Source organism: Mus pahari, chromosome 15 (genome assembly GCF_900095145.1).
Source record: "Mus pahari chromosome 15, PAHARI_EIJ_v1.1, whole genome shotgun sequence".
Taxonomy (NCBI): Eukaryota; Metazoa; Chordata; class Mammalia; order Rodentia; family Muridae; genus Mus; species Mus pahari.
This window is the reverse complement of record NC_034604.1, coordinates 46857553-46868905: the sequence shown is the minus strand read 5'-3', so window position 1 is coordinate 46868905 and position 11353 is coordinate 46857553. Positions and strand designations below refer to the sequence as shown.

The 11353-nt window shown below is 41.2% G+C and overlaps 1 protein-coding gene across 2 annotated transcripts in view; it reads right to left on the bottom strand.

Moving 5' to 3' along the window:
• Positions 1 to 6543, bottom strand: part of LOC110333509 (zinc finger protein 474) — a 19530-nt gene extending 12987 nt beyond the window's left edge. The window contains exon 1 of one of the 2 annotated variants that reach the window (XM_021215065.1): positions 6454 to 6543. The gene's annotated coding sequence lies outside the window, so the exon portion shown is untranslated. The remainder of the gene's footprint in view (positions 1 to 6453) is intronic. The other variant, XM_021215064.1, reaches the window with a different exon arrangement.
• Between the last annotated feature and the right edge of the window lie 4810 nt (positions 6544 to 11353).

Sequence of the window (11353 nt, the reverse complement as noted above, 5' to 3'; positions counted from 1 at the left end):
TGTGTGTGTGTGTGTGTGTATGTGTGTGTATAGACATAGATGTTTTAGGGAATGTGTGTGTGTATGCGTGTGTGTATGTGTGCATGTGTATAGACATAGATGTTTTAGGGAAAGTATGTGTGTGTGTGTGTGTGTGTGTGTGTGTGTGTGTGCGCGCGCGCGTGTGTGTGTGTGTGTTTTAACTTGAATCCAGTAACTTTTCATAGGCTTTTAATCATTCTACTAGCCACTGGTAAAATTCTAATATTATTTTCCATGCAGCATCTTTTACTTTTTGTTCATGCTTCCCCACCCCCCTCTGAAGAGAGCACGTGGTATTTGATGGTTTAGGTTAAATTTGGTTAACACGAAAGGTGAGTGAACATTTAGAAACTTTTCCTCTTATCAGTGTAGTGTTACTCATCCATTGCTTTACTCTTTACAATGAAAATTAACAGTTCTGATGGCACTATGCAGATGAGAGGGTAAGGATTAGGACAGGGGGTGGGGGGCCTGGCTTGGAGGAAAAGCCTAAGAGAGTTATTGGCAGAAGGGGAGTAAATATGCTTCTTTCAGAGGAGCTCTAGAGCCTGATTCACCCAGTCTTGATGGCCTCAGCATGAAGCAGTGTAAGGAAACCATGGTGAAATGTGTGGCTTAGTAAACAAGAGCTTCTGAAAGATGCTCTTAAAGGAAACACTGGTCTGAAGGGAAAAAAGAGCAATGTTACATGGAGTTTCAATGGAAGAGAGCCTGAAAGTCAAAATGGAAGTCATTAGTAGTAATTTTAGTAAAGAATGAAGTTATGTCACCTGTTAAAGTTTTACACCAGCTTTAAAGTGAACACTAAGTGAACTTTTAGAATGTGTGCAGTATTGCAGGGTATTTAAGAGCACATGACTCAAATATGCAGCTTTAAAATTTTTTGTTTGGGTTTGTATAGCATGTGAGTGTGTGTGTGAGTGTGTGTGTGTGTGTGTGTGTCTCTCTCTGTCTGTGTGTGTATGTGTGTGTGTGTGTGTGTGTGTGTGTGTGTGTTACTCCTGTGAGGAGTCATGAATCTGTGCTGCATGAATGTACCAAGCCAGTGCATGTGGAAGTCAAATGACAATGAATAGCAATTTATTCTCTCCTTCCATCAAGTGAGTCCCAGGGATTGAACCCGGGTTGTCGGGCTTGGTGGCAAGATCCTTTTGTCTGCTGAGCCATATCACCAGCCTAGATTTATGTCTTGTCACTGAAGCATTTTGTCTGTTTTTCTTAAGGAGACCATTTCAGTGAGGCTATGCCAAAGAAACCACATCGCAGTGCAAGTCACATTCTTATTACTAAATCTGTATTGAAATTAACTGAAATACCAGACACCCCACCCAAATAAGCCATGATTTATATATTATTTGGAAATAGTCTTAAAAACAGAGCTTTTCCATCCCTGTCTGGGAGACTGTGTCATAACATCCCTGAATCAAAACAGCCCTATTCCTTATGTTTACTTGAGGCCATTCATTAACCTAAAAGAAACAAACACACACAAACAAACAAACAAACAAACAAAAAGAAAAACTAACCAACCAACCAACAAACATCCAAGGGACCACAAATTTAAAAAGTATCCTAAAAGGGAAGGAGAGCATCGATCTAAATCACAACTCCCAGCAATCTAACAGAAGACATGCCTGCTTTCAGATGTTGTCCAAGCATACGGCTGTAATCATTAATCTGTAATGATACAAGACAAAACATAGAAATTCAAAACAGTGGTGACCATGAGAGAGATAGACATGGCAGTCCTTACCCTGACTCAAAACTGGCTTTCGAGCTGTCCTTTCTGTCTGTGTGTATTTTGTCTCTCCGACGCAGCATGACTCGTCACAGACCCAGCCAGTGTACATCTATCTGGATTTAATCAACTATTTCCCAACTCCACAAAAGCCAGTAAGACAGTGGTATTCTAAATAGTGATGGTGCCAATACGGTTTGAGCAGAAACCAAGCAGAGGTGCCTGCTGGAGGCACAGCTGTGACGGATTCAGATGGTGCCTGCACCAAAGGCCATGTAGGAAGAAAAGGGTGGGCATCTCTTAGTGACTCAACTGCAGTGGAAATACTAGTACTCTGGAAGTTTCTGTTGCCATGGGCCAGGCTCTGTGTAGAGAACAGGACCAAGAACTGGCCCTAAGCAGTGGGTACAACCACACTGAGCCCACATTCTTTGAGAAATACTCTTTAACTCTATGAGTGAACATCAGGCTGATGGATCCCCATTTGCCTATGTATAACGCATAACACATTAAATGGTTCGACAACCAGAGGAAGGGAAGATAAGAAGGGCTTCTGCTGAGTAGGGACGGAACGGTGTCTCCTTGACCTCTATGCCCATTGGTGTGTTTGAGCTTGGGCTGATTATTTTGAGAACTGTTTTCTAGCAAGGAACCATTTTAGACGGCTAAACTTTTGTGACCTCTTAAATTTCGTAAGAGATTTGGTGTTTGGCCCATACAAACAGCCTCATGATCTAGAACAGTGGTTCTTCGTAACTCCCAACTATTAATTTATTTTTGTTGCTACTTCATAGCTGTAATTTTACTACTGAGTGCTCAGTGTCTCAGTTCCTAAGGCCATCAGAAATATGTGTTTCCCAATGACCATGACCCACAGGCTGAGAATCACTGGTCTAAAAACTTCTGTAGGTCATCCAAGTGGTGGCTGGAAGCAGAGTGAGTGGCAAACTATGTGAGCTCTTCTTCACAGTGCAGGGATACGTGAATCCCTTTGGTATGCCCATTTAGTCTATCAGGTCCCATGGTGTCCTCTTTACAGGGACTCCATGGACTGGCTTCCATCAGTATCTTTTAGATCGCAGATTGAAAGTAGAAGGACCATAGTCCTTTCAGCTAGTAGCATGCTGTAGTTCAGCGGTTCTTGGCATGGGGATCAAGTGACCCTTTCACAGGAGCATATGACCATCAGAAAACACAGATATTTACATATGATTCATAACTGTAGCAAAATTACACTTATGAAGTAGCAACAAAACTAATTTTATGATTGAATGTTACCACAACATGGGTAACTGTATTAATGGGTCACAGCATTAGGAAGGTTGACAGCCAGTGCTTTAGTTGGTCAACTCGTTGTTCCCAAAAGTTCACACATTACTATTTTAAGGTCCTACTCTCTAGGATACAACAGACATTTATTTTTAGTGTTCACTATGCAGCCTAATCTATCCCTGAAAGCATTTGAAGTGTGACTTTAAGCAGCTTATTCTTTCAATCCTTTGCCCATCCTAGTAAAAATAATTTGCCTCATATTTAATTTCTACAACATGATTTATTGCATTAACACATAGGTGACTAAGAAAGCTTTGCTATTTGTCCAGGGAATTGGCTTTTTAACTGTGATTTCCTAAAAGTAGCAGTTCAAAAGGATGGATCTCTAGTGGTGAAATTAGAAAACCAAAACAGAAGCAAAGAAGAGGTCCCTAAAATTACCTATAAATACAATAGTGGCACAGATGCTATGGGGATGACCAAATGCTTCCTTATTGAATTTAATGCCTGCTCCACAGGAATAAACTTGTGCTTGGTCGAGTACATCTGCCAGGAATCCATGGCTGAATAGCTCACAGGTCCCAGAGGTGAATTCATTATTATTATTTTGCTAAATAGATTTACTATCAAAGTGCCCTCTAAATACATGTTTCTTTGTACATAAATTTTATGTAACAATATAATCAGTAGGTTGCCTATAGTGAATGTAACTTAAATTTGATTTCTATTATAACACTGTCATTTCTGTTTGTTTACACTATGATTCATAACAGTAGCAAAATTAGATTTATGATGTAGCAAAAAAAATTTTATGGTTGGGTCATCACAACATGGTGAATTATATATTAAAGGGTCACAGCATTAGGAAGGTTGAGAACCAGTGCTTTAGTTTGAAGCACAGGAAGGTCTGAAGCTATCCTCAGGAACAAGAACTACTACTACATTAAGGGGTGAATTCAGTGACAAAAACTATGGCTTTGTTGTGCATCTGGGATCCTAAACCAAATCCACCATCTGAGTCAACGAGGTGCCATGTGCTGCCTCTAAGACAGGCACTGGCTTTGAGAGAAACCAGCAAAGCCCCCATTTATACATCTGTTATGTTCTTGGGACTACCTTGAAAAGTCACAGTGCTTACAACGCTGTGAGTTCTTGTCTACTTGGGGTGTGTGTGTGTGTGTGTGTGTGTGTGTGTGTGTGTGTGCATGCACGCGTGTGCTCCAAGGAAGCACTTTGCTAGGCAGTTGCTTTGTAAGGAACAGTGGCTGTCTTGCTATTAGACTTTTCCTTTAAATGAATTTGCTTTTTTACAAAATTCAGCCTTGTCTGAGGCATGGGGTTTCCCCCTCAAACATTTTCTTCCTTCTCTTCTAGGGTGCAGGAAACCTTGCCCCCTGATTACTGTAAGCTAGCAGGCCAATGACTCTCAGGGATTCACCTATTTGAATCTCCCTAACATCGTGATTATAAACCTTCCCTACCACATATGGGGTGGGTTTTTTTAAAAAAAAAAAAANAAAAAAAAAAACGCATTTTGGAGATGGAAAGGCCCTCATGTTTTCAAGGCAAGTGCTTTGCCACCTGAGCCATTTCCCAGCCAAGGAACGGTTTCTTGCTTCAACAATTTTTTTTTCCATTTTATCTTATTTGAGGTTAAAAATAAAACTGTCCTTACCACTGATGCCTTAGAGGATATCGATTTTCTGGATAAATTCTTGCCCTAAAAATGACATTCTTAGAATAATATTGATACAGGATGTCTTGGTGTCTTGTTTCTGAGCTCATCAGTTGGATGACAGGCCTCACTCTCATGGTTAGGTGGCTTGTAGGTGACAGAGTAAAACCAAACAAGGAGGAAGCATTGAGGGGAGCCCACAGGCAAGATGGCAACTATCCAGTGACCATAGAGGGGGGAAAACAAGGGATAGATAGTGGCACCTGGACTTAGGACAGAAAGTTGTTTTCCATGACTGATTTTTCTATGGTTTAGATGCAAAAGACCTCAGCTCAGGGAGCCTGCTTAGAAGTAGATTTCCATGTAAACAAAACCAAACAAATCAAACAAACCAAAGTCTTCCATGTCAGATAGGCCAAAAATAATTCTAATTTTAAGAGGCAAGTTTGTTGTTGTTGTTGTTGTTGGTGGTGGTGGTGGTGTGTGTGTGTGTGTGTGTGTGTGTGTGTTTAATTTTCCCATCATGGTGGTGACTTGCCCTTGTTCCCTATAGCGCCCCTATCTTCCTTCATCTTGGAGCTGGGAGCAATGCCTTTATGCTTTGGTGTTCTCTGATTAAAGCTAGCCTGGGATGTGAATGTTCCTCTGAGACTTTAAAGATGGGATCATGGTATTAGAGGCAGGTAACTAGACAAAAATGTGAGAAACATATTGAATTCCTATACTGGGCATTTATTGAGTTATATTTTATATGTAAGACAACACGATTCTGGGAAAGGCTATAAAAAGACACAGGAAGTGAGGAGGAGAAGAGCTATGTAGATGAATGGCAATTGAGAGAAGAGGGCTCAAGGAAGTTTCTCTTCATGCTCTCTGCCCAATCTCACGGCAGAATGTGTGCCTCACGCAGATCAGGGACGTGCCTGCTCATCAACAACTCTGCCAGCATATGTTCAACTACATTTGATGTGGTTCCGAAACTCATGGAGAAGAATTTAGTGCTGATGCTGGAATTGGATTGGTAGTAATCATGTTCCAAACCATAATCATTAGTGTATATTCCCAGGAAATCAAGATGCATGCATTTGGGGCTGGAAGCAAGGAAATGGGGTATTGAAAAGCATCAGGCTTATGAAGACATGTAAGAGAGGTTAACATTTTTGTCAGCTTTTATTTATTGGGTGTGCGTGCATGTACAGAAGTCAACTTGCAGGACTTGGTTCCTGCTTTTTACCGTGAGGGTCTCAGAGATAGAAGGCACTGTCAGGCTTGGCAGTAAGCAACTTTACCGGGTGAGCCATATTGGCAGCCCAAGATAGACCAACTTTTAAATAATGTAGCCGTAGTTTTATTGAGTTTATGACTGAATAATATTTGGTGTATGAACATCTAGTCCTATGCTCTCACAGGAGTAACACATAATTAACATTTATCTGTCTAAAGAAGCAGCAAGCGAAATACAGGTATCCTGGTGCAAGTCCTTGAAGGAATATCAGCTTGTATCAGTCTTGCTATTTCTGATGCAACCTGAGGCAGATCTCTTAAGTTTAAGTTACATGTTACTACCATTTGTATAGGTGTTATCCTTTAAATATTTTATAAGGAACATATATAGTAAATTTTCTATTAAAACTTTAAAGCTCTTCCCAGTACATACACTTCACACATTCCATATCTGTCCACAGGTTCACCTGGCTTGGCTTTTAAAGCCAATAGTGTTAAAAAACAAAAGAGCCAGGATTGTTACCTTATCGTTGTTCTTTTACACCTGAGAGCCACAGGATCCTAGGATGCTGCCCTGATATTCCGGCATGGTTGGCCCCAAGGAAAGATGATCAGGCGTCATATGGAGTTGGTCATTAAGTAGCCCACCTGGCAGCATCATCAAAAGGCACTTTATGAGGTAAGGTTGGCTTTCATGACATCAGCAGGTGAGCTAGGGCCACTGAAGATGGCTAAGTGTGAGAACCACAAGCCATTTAATGTGTGATCTATCATCTCCAAAAGGAGTCTCATGTCACTCTTGGATTTATGGATAATAGAGGCAAGCAGTTCCAAGAGTCTTAGTCTTGACTTCAGGAACTCAGTTTAACAGAGCGCACAAAGGGAACAAACACTGAGAAAGCTCTCAGAGTTAGCCTTTCTCCTCATTCTCATGAGCTGAACAGCATGCTAGGCTTGCCTGACACTGAATTTAGAAAACATAAACAGATTGCAGCCCCTCCATCTTCCCCCTGCTAGTGGATACATTTGTTTTGATTTTGTTTTTGTTGTTTTCTGCATTCAGCATCCTCCTGGCATAAAGAAGCAAGCATCCTACAATTAGCTCTTTCTATGCACTGGCGATCCTAGGTCCTGGTGCCTGCTTCTCTTGCAGGGTCTTACCTCTTCTGGTCACCTCAATTTGCTCCTCCTCTCCGTTAAATTATTTTAGTCATTCAATGTAGTCTCAATGCTTCGATTGTTTAAAGAAACCCCTACTTCTAAGTTATTCACTGATTTTTCTCTGAGGCTAGAGAACTAAATTTCTCAAAACATACTCACATGCTACAGCTCCAACCAAATGCGTGTGCTTCTTCCAATGTTCATAGGTAAATCTACATGTCCAAAAGAAGTTATTTTCAGTTCTGGTCCTACTTCCTCTCTGAGCATGCCTCCTGCTGTTCCTCCTGTGCTGACAATTTCACAGCTATCATCTTCCAGAGCGCTCTCTCTCTCTCTCTCTCTCTCTCTCTCTCTCTCTCTCTCTCTCTCTCTCTCTCNCCCTCCAGGCCATTCTAGTCAGTCATATTTTTGGATATTCATTCTCCAACCACTTCAGGGGTCAGTTTCAGTCTTCCTTTTCCGTTTTTAAGATTTATTTTATTTGCACTGTCGTTTTGTTTGCACCTATATCTGTGTGTACTTGGTGCCCAAGAGGTCAACAGAGGGGCATCATATCCCCTGGAACTGGAATTAGAGATGGTTGGAAGCTACCATGTGAATCTTAGACTCTGAACTCCGTTCCTGTGCAAGAATAGTAAGTACTCTAAAGTGCTGAGCCAGTCTAGCCCCTCAGTCTGGTTTTGTAATCCTACACTTGTTCAGATTTCTGAAACTACTAATAACCAACAAATGGACATCCCAGCCGTGTCCTCTCTTCTTAGTCCCAAACTCATACATCTCAGCTCAGATTACTTAAATATCTTGGTAACATTTTAATTTCTGGAATGAAACTGCTCCCCGTGGCCTCCTTTCCTTCTTAGAAAGCGGCACGATGAAACCTGGTGTTTCCACTAAAATGTGGGAGTCCGCTTTGGTCTCCTCCCTCACCCTTCCACATTTCCACTCTCACAAAGTATGCCCACCCTACTTCATCTCCAAGTCTGCCACCAATCACTGGATTCATAATACAGCTAAGCAACTGGTGTGTGGCTCTGTGGAGGGCAGCTTGAGAGATCACCACTGCCAAAGTGCCACCCCTACAGCTTCTTGTGCAACATCATCCCCCAGGAGGTGCCAGCCACATGTGGGCTCTTTAGTTCCACTGTAAGGTCAGACCACAGTCTCTCCCTACAGCCACACCTTCATTCCAACCTTCTCCATTAAGGCTTTCTTTCACAGGTCACAGGTCTCAGATGAAAAATCTCCCTTGAGGTTTTCTCTAGCCAAGGTTCTGAATGTTGCCTCCCATCACAACACACTGTGCTATCAAAATTTAATACTATCTGATAATTTTTTTGACTTTTCCTATCATTTCCTCATAAGACTAAGAGCTGGGTCTACAGTTTTTGTTTGGTTGGGTTTTTTGTTGTTTTGTTCTAAGTGTATACTTGTGTTTAGGCCAATGCCCAATGATGAATACTTGTAAATTGGTTAAATTGTTTCCTCTTTGTATTGCCTAGTGCTCAGACTTGCTTCCCAGGGTAACAATAATTCCACCTTTCTGTGCTGAGAACTGAAAACACAGATATGCAACTACTGAGTTTTACTATGCCTTGGACCCTTGATGTGCTCATTTAGATTTAGAACTGGCCCTAGCACCTACTTTAGAACCTGCTACCTAACTCTAGGCAACTCTTAACCTCAAACTTCCCACCAGAAAATTACAGAAAATTTAGAGCAGATTACACGCACATAGTGCTGATGGGGGAAGGCAATGCTGAGTGATGGTGCTCCTTCTAAAGTCATGCTGAATCTTAATCCTCGGTGGAACACATATTGAGGCTCAGGATGTGGGCGGTGACCTTTGTGAATAAAATTAACACCTTCATCAATGGGATGAAGTTTGAAGCTAATGCTTTTCCTGTTGTGAAAACAAGCGTTAATCCCTCTGGAAAAACATGCAGTCCCCATCTTGGGCATAGAACATTCCTCCCAGGGCTGCTGGTGCTTGTCTCCAGAATGTGAGACCCAAATCTTTATTCTTCATAAATTACTCTCTCAGGCATTTTTCATAGTAGAATGGATGAATACATAAAGATACTCAACAAAAAGTTCATAATTTTCCTTCATGTCCCTAGACTCCATGTTCTTTCTATTTAACAGAAATCCATGCACAACTATGAACATGGGCTCCATATCTGCTCCACCTTTCTTGTTGAGACAGTCCCATTAGATATTTTTGCCTTCAACAAATGAGATTCACCCCCCCCCAAAAGCACCTCTAGATTCAAATCTAATATAACTATGCCCCCGAATAACTGGAGTTCATGGTTGTATTGTAAAGGAAACTTCTTAAATTTTGGATGTTAAAATAAAGGGGCTGAGGAGCTGGAGAGATGGCTCAGTGGTTAAGAGCATTTGTTGTTCTTGCAGAGGACTGAGGTTCAATTCCCAGCATCTGCATGGTGGCTCACCACCATCCATCACTCCATTTCCCAGGAATTTGGTATTCTCTTTTGACCTCTGAGGACACCAGACATGCATGCACTGCACACACATGCGTGAGAGAAAAACATTCACACATTAAAAAAATAATAAGAAGAAAAGAGGAGTAGGGGCTGCAGAAGTTGCTCGACAGTTAACAGCACTCAAGGGCCAAGGTTCAGTTCCTGGTGCCCACATCAGCTAGCTTGCAACCACCTGGAACTTCAGCTGCAGGGTGTTTGGACACTTTTGGTCTCCTAGGGCACCTTCAATCAGGTACACATGCCTACACATAGCCACACATCTTTCCACGTGCACATAATTAAAAAGAATAAAAAAATAAATCTTTTTTTTTTTTTTTTTTTTTTTTTTTAAGGAGAAAAGCAGTTCCATATTTGACAATGTAGAAGGCATTAAAAAGAAACAGCAGCAGATGGCAGCACCAGATGCTAGTGATGTGTTCAGCCACAACCTGAGCCCCGGGGACGCCAAAAGTACTCAGATTCAAGTCCAGAGGGACAGTCTTCTGTAGAAAAGATAGCGTCCTTTAATAAAAATAATTTCGGCTTTGCAACGTAAGGCAGGATTTTTACGAACACTTCATGTGTTACCAACAAAATCCTAAGACAGTCAATCCCTAGCCTTACTTAGAGAAGGTCATTAGGCAAAGACTGAATTTGGGTTTATAATTATGTGTTCAACTATCATCCTGTGCTTCAAGTAACTGGAAGAGGTCTCAAGCTGAAGACCGAAACAATCAGCTTCCAAAAAAAGAGCCAACTTGTCAACATTTATTCCTTCTATTTTAAAATAAGGAATAATAATGACTTCTATTATATTCTTCAGCAGGTATCATGGAGAAATACTTGCAAAATGAATGTTCCATTAAGCTAACACAATAGTAAAATTGAAAACAATAATCTGTATTTTTCCACACCATCCATCAAAATGTCATATGACATTTTTAACTAGGTGTAGCTCACCCAAGCCTTTCTTCTTTCAGAGGAAGAGAATGCCACAATGCTGATCGCTATGGGACCAGACAATGGTGGCCCCAGGACAACAGACTTTTGCATATTTCCACACTAAGATTTTTATTCCCCTTAAACACTGCTAGAGCACTCCACAAAAGATCACAAAGAGTGGATCTGGCTCTGTATTTCAGATTATGCGTAGCAGCATTTGAGTTCATGTAGGGATAAAGTGAGGTGCCCACTTAGGTCTCACAGGCATTTATTTGTGTTCTCTTCGATTGGCTGCATCTTAAGAAAACCTTCAACTGTGGGGCCATCCTCAGCAGCACTGTAGTTGGCCATCAAACCTCACTGTCACCCAGTGAGAGCACATTGTTTCCCCAATTGTCCCCGTTATTGTGAACATATTTTTTTTTCCTCTCTGGAATTCGGGTTGAGCCCCTTGAGAATATCAGCAAGATAGCTGATGTTAATCCAAGATCAGATCAAGAATTCCAAAGTAAAACTGCTCTAATTGACAGGAGAAAGAGATGAAGCCGGCATCCAAATTGTAAAAAGCAATGCACTTCAGTCAGCCAAAAGTCAGCTGTCACAGGCAGATTCAACTCCAGAATCTAATGATGTATATAGGTCAGCGCTCTTTATGAAAAACAGATGACTCATTGTATGAAGTGGCAAGTGGTGTGAGGGAGCTAAAATTTCAACAGACAGGATCCAGAAAGCTAAGTGAACTCGTCAGAAAAGGAGTTCTGAATGCACCTTAAAAGCAATGTCTGAGGGTACAGATAACGTCCATCATTTCCAAAATATCTTATGCTTTAGGAA